Source organism: Leopardus geoffroyi, chromosome C3, assembly GCF_018350155.1.
Source record: "Leopardus geoffroyi isolate Oge1 chromosome C3, O.geoffroyi_Oge1_pat1.0, whole genome shotgun sequence".
Lineage (NCBI taxonomy): Eukaryota > Metazoa > Chordata > Mammalia > Carnivora > Felidae > Leopardus > Leopardus geoffroyi.
In genome coordinates, this window is record NC_059338.1 from 150002108 (window position 1) to 150014419 (window position 12312).

The following is a 12312-nucleotide window of genomic DNA, read 5'->3' on the forward strand; positions in this document are numbered from 1 at the left end:
CAATGACAACAATTAAAAAAGAAAAAAAAGGAAGGATACAAGAAAAATAGAAACCTGGGTACGGAGAAGGAAACAACAGAAATACCTGAAACAGAGGTCCCCAATTTGACCCAATCCAAAATTTACTAAAGTAATTAAATAACAAAACATAAAGGGCCACTGATTGACTTTTGTGTCTCAACAGCTTTGCTTTTATTTTTTATTTTTTTTTTAATATGGAAGGCTTCATGAATTTGCGTGTCATCTGTGGGCAGGGGTCATGCTAATCTTCTCTGTATCATCCCAATTTTAATGATACGGTGCTCGCTGAAGCAAGCACTCAACAACTGTGGATCTGAATTAGCTTTAATATCTGCAAAATGTATCCACTGGCAAATCTTCATGGTTTCAATCTTTATGGTCTGGGCTCAAATTACAGACATACCTGGACATTCCACATATTATGCAAGGTTTTCCCCGTACTCTTAAAAGATTTATAAAATATAAAAGTACAAATAGATGTGCCCCAGCTTTACTATCAAGACTACTGTCTTGCCTAAATTCTGCATGACCACAGAATCCATTACACTGAAATATCTCAGAAGGGGCATTACTGTTACCCAGGGAGTAGTAAGTTAAAATTAAATTGGTCTTTGGAATTTTCAAGTTGTCTGGATAAAATAGGACCCCGTAGATGTTCCCCCAGTCAACATGTTATGGCCCAATGTAAATTCAAACAGAGATTTCAAGGATTAAAACCCACCATTCAAGACCTATTTCTTTTTTTTTTTAAAGCTAATTAGCCTCATTGCTTCTTCACTCAGTCCAGTTTAGCCTGTTCTGAAACACAGAAAGAACAACGTGGCTCCTCATATAGATTACTGCAACCTTAATGCCGTGGATCCCATTGAAACCTCCATGCAAAATATTGAAATTACCAGCTCTATCAAATCAGCAACTGGTAATCTCTCTAAAAATGTTGTATTGGATTTGGCTAATATGTTCTGTTCAGTGTTCTTTCAACAATCTGTCAGCTGAAGTTTTCTTTCAACTCTGAAGAGATACCATACGTCTCACCTGTCTGCCCATGGGGCTTTGAACAAGCCCTTGAACACAGTCTTTGCCACACAAGTCTTTGCAACAAGGCCTTTGAACACAGTCTTTGCAAGCGAGGACTTAACTTCCCTCAACTTAGTCCAGGAGCACAAGCATGACATCGCACTCATTGCATCCTCTTTCAGGGACATTCATTTGGCACACTCATTCAGGACATACAACCACTCGCAGAGGAACTCACAACACACAGGGATACACTGTAGGCCTTATGAACTTTGTTCAGCCTCCAAACATTACTGGTAAATAAAGGATTGCTCATACTTGCCATGACTGAGGAACAGCTGTTGATCTTTTAGCACGCACAACGTAAAAAATGTCCAACAACTTTTCAGTCATTTTGGCTTCTGAAGACAACATGTCCCTCACTTCCAAATTTTACTTAAGTCTCTGTATGCTTTGCTTGCAAATAAGCCCCTCCTTGATTGGGGACCCTACAAGAAAAACCTCTGGAATCTGTCACAATCGCATTAGAACAGTCATGCCCGCTAGGGCCTCTTCCCTAGCAAGAGGCTCCTTCAACTGAAGAGGCTTTAGCAACCTCCTCTCTGGAGCACCCATGGTAGCCATAAAGTGACCATAGGTTGACCGTGCTTCTGATGCAAGAAAATCCCAGTGCCAGTAGTGTGGAATCACTGGCAACAAGCTGCTTTTCTCAAAACAGAGCCTCTCACAGGCCCAGAGGCTGTAACCCTCTGTACCCAGCTGCCTGTTATGATTTGGTCATCAAAGTGGCACCCTTATGGCTCAGAATGGCCACCAAGGCCTCTTGTGAAGCATGGAGACAAACTTGGGTCCTCTTGGGCCCTTTGATATTAACCTGTATTCAAGATAACTGCTTCTTTCCTTGCTCTTGTCCGGTTGAGTGGCGGGACCATCAAAGGCATTCTTTGTTAGTGGTTTTGACTTCAAGCATTCCCTTTTGATTATTTTTTCGAATTGTCTTGTATTTGTGGTTTTTACCCATCTTTAAATGGTGTCTATTTTCCCCCTTAGAGCCTTTAAGACATTTTCCTAGTAGTTTAAATCTGCTGCTTGATGATTCCATCACCTATGACACATCCAAGTCTGTTTCTAAACTTGTCTCTTTATACACTGATTTTTCTTGCCATACGGCATATTGTGTTGGGTAATCAGAATTGATATGATTAAATAGATCTCATTAAATAGATCTTCAATGAGAGGATTTAAAATAATACATCTAGAATTTGGGCCGTGTTTAATGTTTGCTGTAGATATACGTGCCAAAGACTTCAAATTCCTCTACTTTCCTCCTTTGTATTTCCCTACTTGATTTTGAGGTCCTTATGTATCTGTTCTCCAAGACAGTCCCCTCTTAAACTTCTTCAGAAGGATTGCTATTGGTATGGTGGTAAAGTGTCAAGGAGGAGAAGTATTCTATAACTTCATGATCGAATCTCAGGCTTATAGTGTCTCTGTGTCTCAGAGACAGGCCTGTGTCTCTGGACTGTGACCGTCACAAGTGTTTCTACAATGATAAAGGGTTTGTTTTGTTTGTTTTGTTTTGTTTTTGTTTTTTAACTTTTTTAGTAGCATATAATGGCTAGAAGAAGCTGAAGTGGCAGGCAGGCCTTTCCCTGAGTTGGGATAAGGTTCTGGTAAAGTCTCTACCCACTCCCAGAATATTTCTTTGTTGCAAAGAATACTCTGGGGCTATTTTTACAATGATTACTCTTCCTTTGCCTTGCCAGATCCACAAGGAGACCTTTCTTGACTCTTCACCAGGAGAACTTGGTGTGGCTCCTGGAGCATGTGGGGGTCCCCCTAAGACCACAATCACCAGTAATTTCCCATTCTCAGGCTTGTCTACACTCCACCTCCAGAGATTAGTCAAATTTACCAATTAAGTGATCCTCTCAGTTTGTGGTTTTAGTGGCTCTGCTGTCCATGAGTAGACCTCAGATATGAGTCTCTAGATTTTCCAAGTCAGATTTTGGTCAAATTTGACACAGTCTCAGTTCTCCGATGAGTCAATGCAAAATTATTGATTTGAGGTTGTCTAGATTTTCCTTATTGTATGTGTGGGGGCAGTGACTTCCACACTCTTTACATGTCAGAACTGAAACTGGAAATTTGAAATAATTGTTTACTTTCTCCTCATCACTTCTTGCTTTATTCCTGATACCTTTCAACCATTTCCTCATAGACCGTTCCTTCTAGAGGTCTTCTTTTCTCTTTAAGTCTCTGGTTCAGGGTGTTAGTCAACTATTTCCACAGACGTTTTCTTTCAGCATAGTGATGTGATTTAAATCAGGATAGATTAGAATAGATTAGAATCTATCTAGGATAAATTAGAATCTATCTCTCACAAGGGAGAGATGAAGAAAGGAAAATTTCTGTCATTGTACCAGATATTTCAGAAAAGCATATGGAATAAACAATTTTTAAAATCATATATCTTAGTAATTTGGACTACTGTTTGATTCTTTTCTTGTTTTGGACTACCATTTGATTTTTGAGGCAGATTTCCCAGTTTCAAATTAGCTCTACTATTTTTTTTTTTACTTATTATAGAATGTATTTACGTTATATTTCCCTAAGATTTCATACTCATTTTATAAGGAGGTAATATAGATCAAATGTTTGATGCCTTACTTAGCACATAGCAATCCCTCAAGACATACTATATATTCCTTACAGTTCTTTTCTCTTTCTCTCTCTTTCTTTCTCTCTGATACATTAAGGCAATAGGACCAATATTAACCAGCCATATATCCTTCTACATTTTCTTTCTTGCTGACACAACATATGCAAGTATTTAAAGTCATACTTACGGGAGTTTAACTATTCTGTTGCCAATATTGACATTGCATTGATTCGTCAAATTGGTACGTCTGTCTCTTCCCTCTGCCTTAGCAAAGGAATGTCCATTATTTGTAGGCCCAGGGAAGAAGTACGTGTGCCCAATACTTCAGGAAAATGGTGAGGTGTGCAAGTAAAATCTTATCTTCCCACATTTTATACAATGCTTTATAGAGTATAGAACACTGATACCCACATTACCTTATTCAATTATTACATGGCTATGAATAATAAAAAATTAGTATACCTATTTTATAGATGTGATTGAGGACTTCAAGTGGTCAATCTACTCTTCAAAACTACAGAAAGTCCCAATATCTAAGGAATGTTTTACTAGATCTTATGGGAGTAAATCAAAGAGAAAGTTATTAAGTGTAAGCCTTTATTCAGAATTCTACAACACAAAAACACTTTGAAAAAGAAAGGCTGTAGATAGAGTTTTAGTAAGAATGGTCAATTGAAATGAATATACTATGGGGAATAGTTTATCAGAAATAGTTCTTGGGGGGCGTCTGAGTGGCTCAGTGGGTTAAGCCTCCAACTTCAGCTAAGGTCATGATCTGATTAGTTCATGGGTTCGAGCCCACCTTGGGCTCTGTGTTGACATCTGGGAATCTGGAGCCTGCTTTATTTTCTGTATGTGTGTGTCTGTCTCTCTTTCTGCCCCTCCCTCACTTGTGTGCTCTCTCTCTCTCTCTCTCTCAAAAATAAACATTTTGGAAAAAAGAAATAGTTCTTGGAAGAGGGAGAGATTGTCTTGTAGTTTATTAACCGTGTCTTGGGCAGCTTGTTTGGGCAAGAAGGATACCGAAGAATCATTAGGAACTAAATTTATATGAAGGTTACAGTAGAAACTATTCACTGCTTAAGTGTTTCTCAGAGCCCCTCAACTTGGTCAACAGGGAGGTTGGGTCTTATTGTTTGCTCATATCTGTATTTTCAGAACTCCAGATCTATAAAACTCATGTAGACTATAGTCTCAGACAATTAGTGATGGTGACATCAAGGCTGTTGCAACTTTTGTCTTTTTTGGTGAATGTCAGTAATTTCTTGAATAATGGCTGAATTGAAACCACGTAAGATTCTAAATAAACCAGCAGTATATGTCAGTTGCAAGTATTAAAGTGGGAATTATCAGAAGAACTGTGATGCTACCTTTAGCCAAGATCCTCTCCATCTGAGATTAGAAGAGATTCCATCCCAAACTCAAATCCAGAGAAGTGTATATATTTCTCATTACCTTCTTTTACCTCCTTGGTTGTATTAAAAATAAGATGATAGGGGAAAGGCTCCTGGGTGGCTCAGTCGGTTAAGCATCTGACTTTGGCTCAGGTCATGATCTTATGGGCTCAGGAGTTGGAGCTCTGTCAGCACAAAGCCTGCTTCAGATCCTCTGTCCCCTCTGTCTCTGCCCCTCCCCCACTCAGTCTCTCTCTCTCTCTCTTTCTTTCTTTCTCTCTCTCACACACAATAAATAAATAAACTTAAAAAATAAGATGATAGGGGACAGTTAAGAATCTTATTTTGCAATTAAAACCTTAAATTAAAAAGCAAAAATATTGCCATGCAAAGGAAGCAAAAAAGCAAAAAAAAAAAAAAAAAAAAAAAAAAAATTAAAGTACTATTCCAAGGATATTAGGTTCATGAGTCTTGGTCAAAAAGTTTTAAATGGAAGCTAATCAGATCTCCCAGTCTCTCGTTCTTGACACTCCTGTTTCAGGAGCCTCTCAAGGGAGTTTTCAATTTATATCTCTCTTTAAAGTGAAAATAAAGGAGGTGGCTATATAATGTCATTTAACCTGGAGACATGAAACTTGGGGAAACTTAACTGGAGTTTTATTTCAGAATTTACCATGGCCATACCTTGTGAGGTCCCTTCTAACAAAGTTCAAGAGCAATCTTACATTGGTGTCATTTCCTTTAAACCAAGTGCAAGATCATGCATAGGTTCTTGTAGCTCTTCGGTTTGAAAGGTTACCTATAAATATTGATCACAAACTTTGGCACATTGCTTGAAAGCTTACAGCATTTAGCCATATTGACCTTTCACATGATGGAGTCGAGGATGGGGTGAGATCCTCACTTTTGTGAACTTCCAGTTTCTAGCTGATATTGGGATAATCTATAAGTTCTTGTTGAAGTGTATGCACTGAAATTATGCTGTCATCAGTTTAAAACATATTGCCATAATTTTAAGATTTTACTTAATGTCCATGGTAGTCACAAGAAAATATCTTTAGAATATACTCAAAAGGATATTAGAAGGGTATCAAATCATGTGACTAAAATAATCAATAAAGCAAAAAACAATCAATAAATCAATAAAGTAAGAAAGAAAATGAAGGAGAAATAAAAGCTATAAACAAAATAATTAACAAAATGGCAATAGGAAGTCTTCTCTGATTAGTAATTACTTTAAATATAAATGGATTACACTTCGCAGTCAAAAGAGGTAGACAGGCTGAAAGGATTAAAAAAAGGATCCTGCTATAAGCTGTTGATAAAAGATTCACTTTAGATCTAAAAATATACATGAGCTGAAAGTGAAAGGGTAGAAAAAGATATTCCACGTAAATGGTACCTAGATATGAAGGAAACAGTGACGGAATTGAATGAGGAAATAGATAACAGCATAATAATAACAGATTTCAATTCCTCACTTTCAATAATGGCTAGGATAACCAGACACAAGATTGACAAGGAAATAGAGAATTTGAACAACACTGTGGAACGATTGAACCTAACACACAATATACAGAACACTCGACCCGACAACATTCTTTCAAGTGCATGTGAATGTTCTCCAGTATAGAGCGCATGTGAGGCCACAAAATTTAGCGTTAACAAATTGAAAATGATTGAAATTATGCAAAGTATCTTTTCTGAACACAGTGGAATGAAACTAGAAATCAATACCAGAAGGAAAACTGAAAAACCCAAAAATAGTGGAAATTAAACTATTCACTCTTAAACAACTAATGGTTCAAAAAAAATCACAAGAGAGATTAGAAAATAACTTGAGGGAATTGAAAACAAAAACATAATACTATGGTTTGCAGCAAATGTAGTGCTGAGAGAGTTTATAACTGTACCTACATTTAAAAAAAATCTGAAATCAGTAGTTTATACTCCAAGGAACCAGAAAAAGAAGAAAAAAAATACACCAAAACTAGCAGAAGGAAGGGAATAATAACAATTAGAGCAGAATGAAAAGTGAAATAAAACAGAATGAATATATAAATAAATTGATGGGTGAATTTATGATGAAATGAATTAATAAGTGAAATGGGGAATATAAAAGCAATAAAAAATCAACAAAATGAAATTTTTTGAAAAGATCAATAAAACTGACAAATCCTTACCTATATTAAAAAAATAGACTCAAATAACTAAAATCAAAAATGAAAGAGGCAACATTACAATTAATGTCACTGAAATAAAAAATTACATATATACATATATATATACATATATATATACACATATATATATGTGTGTATATATATATATATATATATATATATATATATAACAAGGAATAGTTATATACCAAGCAATTGAGTAACCTACAAGAAATTAATAAATTCCCAGGAACACACATCCTTCTAAGACTGAATCATAAAGAAATAGAAAACCTAAACAGACCAATAACTAGTAAGGCGATTGAATCAGTAATCAAAAACCTCCCAACAAAAAAAGCCCAATAACAGACTGCTTCACTGGTGACTTTTCCCAAGCATTTGAAGAATAATTAGCATCAATCTTCTCTTTAAAAAATGGAAGTGGAGGAAACACTCCCAAATTCATTCTACAAGGCCAGCATTGCTCTGGCATAAGAAACAAAGGCAACACAAGAAAAGAAAACCATAGACCAATATCCCTGATGAATATCGATGCAAAAATCCTCAACAAAATACTAGAAAATTGAATTCGACAGCACATTGAAAGTTTCATACACCATGACCAAGTGGGATTTATTTGTGGAATTCAAGCATGTTTCAGTATATGAAAATCAATTAATTTCATACATCATATTGACAAAATGAGAGACAACAGAGATGAACCTTAAGGACATTATGCCACATGAAATAAGTGTGACAAAAAACAAATATTGTATGATTCCACTTGTATGAAGTATCTAAAGTAGTAAAATTTATATAAATATAAAGTAGAATAGCGCATGCATGCCATGGTCTAAGGAGAGGGGGAAATAAGAATTGTCTTTTAACGGGTATAGTGTTTCAGTTTTGCAAGATGGAAAAGTTCTGGAGATCTGATTCTTTGCACAATAATGTGAATATACTTAATACTATTGAACCGCATCTTTAAAAATGGGAAAGATAGTAAATTTTTCTGTTGTGTGGGGGTTTTTTCTTAGACAATTTAAATTAAATAAAAGAAGACAGTCCTTGTGACCTAGGGCAGGCGAAGGACTTAGGTGTATTAGTTTTTGTCGGAATGTATAATAAAAAAGGGAGTCAGTTCAGTAAGGTTGGTAATCCAACATTAGTACTGTTTTATGAGAACAAGGAGTCATCTAAGTTTTCTTTAGGAATTTGCTGGAAAAAGTCAACGATATTTTCCAGCCTTTGATATTTCATTTTACATGATGTCATGGCCTACATAATACACTTGAGTCTGACAAATTAAAGTTTATCTAGACTGTTTTCCTTGAATGCCAACACTGTCGGCGAATGATAGAGATCTTTTCATTTCCAGTTATGACTGACATATTTGTGACAATGAGAGAGTGCTACTGTAAACACTTAGGCATATTGTTGATTTGCCTAAGTGGATGAAAGTGAATATTGTGAGTATGGGCAAAGAACATACTAAAAAATACCTAGCATAGATTTATCCCTGTAACATAAGCAACTGTGTTGGAAATTGATGATAGGCTGGTACTAAGTTGAGGGAATACAGCAGCAGACATACGGATACACAGTCTTATTAATGGTTCTTAGATCTTGGATAAATTGGAAGCCATGTCCGTTTATCTTTGAAATTTCAAGAACAAGAATATTACAAGGGCTAAAAGAAATGATAATTAGTTCCTTTAGGAGGTATGTGGACACAAGGAGCCATAGTCCTTTGATGACTTCAGGTTTTAGTGGATATTGGACCAGTTTCAAAAAAGGTGTAGCCAGATTGATCAAAACTGTAAGGCACACCTTCCTTCATATGTCACACATCTGGACTGTTGTTTGTGTGGAGACTATTGGAGGGAGATTCAAGGACTAGGATGTCAGTAGAGGAAGCATAAGGTACCAGGCAATCAATTTGTGCCATCATCAAATTATAGGCTGGACTTTTAGAAAGTAAATCTGGTCTATAATTAACAGTGGCAGCCTGATTATGAAGTAGATCTCATCTTAACAAAGTCACTGGAGTTAATTCACTAAGCAGAAAAGAATGTTTGAACCACGGAGGGAGTCCAGGGAGCGGGGAACTGACTGAAACACACCCACAATCTGAGAAGAAGGAATCTTGGGATTCCTGCTACTGAAACATTTTTATTGCTTGACAGAAGAAATGATGGAAAAGTAAAAGGAATACGGTAGAGAATGTAACCGACACGAAACAGAAATGAAATGCTTTTGGTGGTTGCAAATTATATGTCAATTTCACTCTTTTGTATTAAAGGCAATGCAGATGAGTGGAGTTGCTTTCTTGGAGGTATATTATCTTGTCAGACTGTCCCTTTTCATTTTAGTTACTACTTTCCAAGCTAAAGCAAGAAAATGGTTCTACTAGTGTCCCTTTTCCTTATGATATTGACAGGTAGTTTTGCCTAGACTAGACATAGGGTGTCATTGTTATTGATCTCATTTACATTACTAATATGAAGATCTATTACTTTGGTTTACAATTTTTCTTTTAATGAAACACAGTACCTTCAAAGGACTCAGCCGCATCAGGCCTAACACCATCAATGAACAAGGGCAGCTAAAATGTCATCTAATTGAGACCAGAATATTCTCTGATAGAGTGAGAAAGTGGTTTCTAAAGTCTGGATTGATTTCTAGTTCCTGTTCACATGACTAGATTTTCAAATTTCAATAACTATAAATCAGGTTTAGAACATTTTATGGACCCAGTAAAACCTCTCATGACCATATACAGTTAATCCCCATTGTCACAGCCAACCATAAGCAAAAACTAATCTGCTTTATGCCCTACAAATCTGCCTTTCCCGGACAATGCACACAAATAGAATCATACAATATGTTGTCTTTTGTGTCTGGCTTTTTTGCAGTTAGCATAATGTGTTTGAGATGCATCCCTGACATGACAGCATGTATTTATCCCATCTTATTGTTAAATACTATTCCATTGAACACACGAAGCTTGATGGACATTTAGGTTGTTCCAGTTTGGGGCTACTATGAATACTGCTATTAATGTTCATGTGAAATTCTTTGTGTTGATATGGGTTTTATTTTCCTTCAATATAAACCCAGGAGTGGAATTGTTTTGTTGCATGGTAGTTTTACATTTCACTTTCTGAGGAACTGTCAAACTTCTTCCTAAGTGGCAGGGCCATTTTACAATGCCACCAACAATATATAAGCTTTCTCATTTCTCCATATCCTCATCAACATCTGTTATTATCTACCTTACTTGTAATAGTTATTTTTGTAGATATGAAATGGTATCCCATTGTGCTTTTAATTTGCATTAATGAATAATAATGATTATGTGTTTATTAGTTATTTATATATCTTTTTGCTTTTTTATCTTATATTTTGACTTTTATTTCTGTCTTCTTAATATGGGGTTGTAAGAGTTCCTAGTGCATTCTGGATTCAAGTCTTTTATATGTGTTTCAAATATCTGCAAATAGTCCCTCAAATATTTGTCTTTACATTTCCTTAGTAATGTCTTCTGAAGGACAAATGTGTTGAATTTTGATGAAATCCAACTCATCAATGTTTTCTTTTATATACCATGCTATTGTTTTCATTAGCCTATGGAATCTTTGGCTAATCCATGGCCATAAAGGTTTTCTTCTACTCTTTTAAAATGTAAAAGTAATTTTTTTAAATAAATAAAGAGCTATTACTCTTAAGTTTATCACCCATTTGAAGTTAATTGTTATGTATTATTTAAATTCAGGGTAAGGCGAACATTTTGCATATAGATATCCAATTACCCCAGTACCATTTGCTGAATACACTATCTTTTGGCTAGTTAATTGGCTTACCATCTTTTTGTTTTGTTTTGTTTTCCCCAAAAATAAAGTGACCAGATTGGGTACTTCAAGAATGTCAGAGTAAAGATATTAAAAAAATATGTGCTCACCATCATTTAGCATTAGCATAATGCTAATTAAAATAATGAGATATTACAACATAACTATTAGAATGGTTACAGTCCAAAAAATGACCATATCCATTGTGGTTGAGTTCTGTGAGGCAGCAAGAGCTTTTATTCATTATTAGCAGGAAGACAAAATGGTAGGACCATGGTGGAAGACAGTTTGGCAATTTCTTACAAAGATAATTATAGAATTATCATACAACTCAGTAATATGCTCTTTGCCATTTACCTAATTTGAAACCTTACATCCACATAAAAACATACACATGAATATTTGCAGCGTCTCTTCACCATAATCACTACAACTGGAAGCAACTTACTTGTCCATCAATAGATGAATGGAGAAGCAAACAGTGGTGCATTCATGCGATGGAAAACTATTTGGTGAGAAAAAGGAATAGGTTTTATATGGCTACCGAGCCATATAAAAACAGAAAAGAATTGTAAATAAATATTGGTCAGTGACGGAAGCCAGTATGAAAAGACTATACTCTATGACTCCAATTATATGACATTCTAGAAAAGGCAAAATCATAGAGACTGTAAGAAGTCCGTGGTTGCCAGGGATTTGGGCAGAGAAAGAGAAGGTTGAATGAGTAGAGTATAGGAGATTTTTAGAGGAGTGAAACTATTTTATGTGATACTGTATTGCTAAATACATGCCATTACCAATGAAACTGTACAACACGAAAATATGAAATCTAGGGGCACGTGGGTGCTTCGATGGGTTAAGCGTCCGACTTCGGCTCAGGTCATGATCTCGCGGTCCGTGAGTTCGAGCCCCGCATCGGGCTCTGTGCTGACAGCTCAGAGCCTGGAGCCTGTTTCGGATTCTGTGTCTCCCTCTCTCTATGACCCTCCCCCGTTCATGCTCTGTCTCTCTCTGTCTCAAAAATAAATAACTGTTAAATAAAATTAAAAAAAAAAAGAAAATATGAAATCTAATAAAAACTATGGACTTTAGTTAATAATGTATCAATATTGGTTCATCAGCTTTATCAAATGTACCACATTAATGCAACATGTTAATAATAGAGAAATCTTTGATCATGGGAAAATGGTGTTAATGGGTATTCT

General features: G+C 35.8%; 1 non-coding gene across 1 annotated transcript; it reads right to left on the minus strand.

Annotated features, from left to right (window-relative positions):
- Positions 1–209: 209 nt before the first annotated feature.
- On the minus strand, positions 210–317 carry LOC123587053. Its single transcript, XR_006707123.1, has one exon. It is a non-coding gene; the product is annotated as a U6 spliceosomal RNA (small nuclear RNA).
- Positions 318–12312: the final 11995 nt, after the last annotated feature.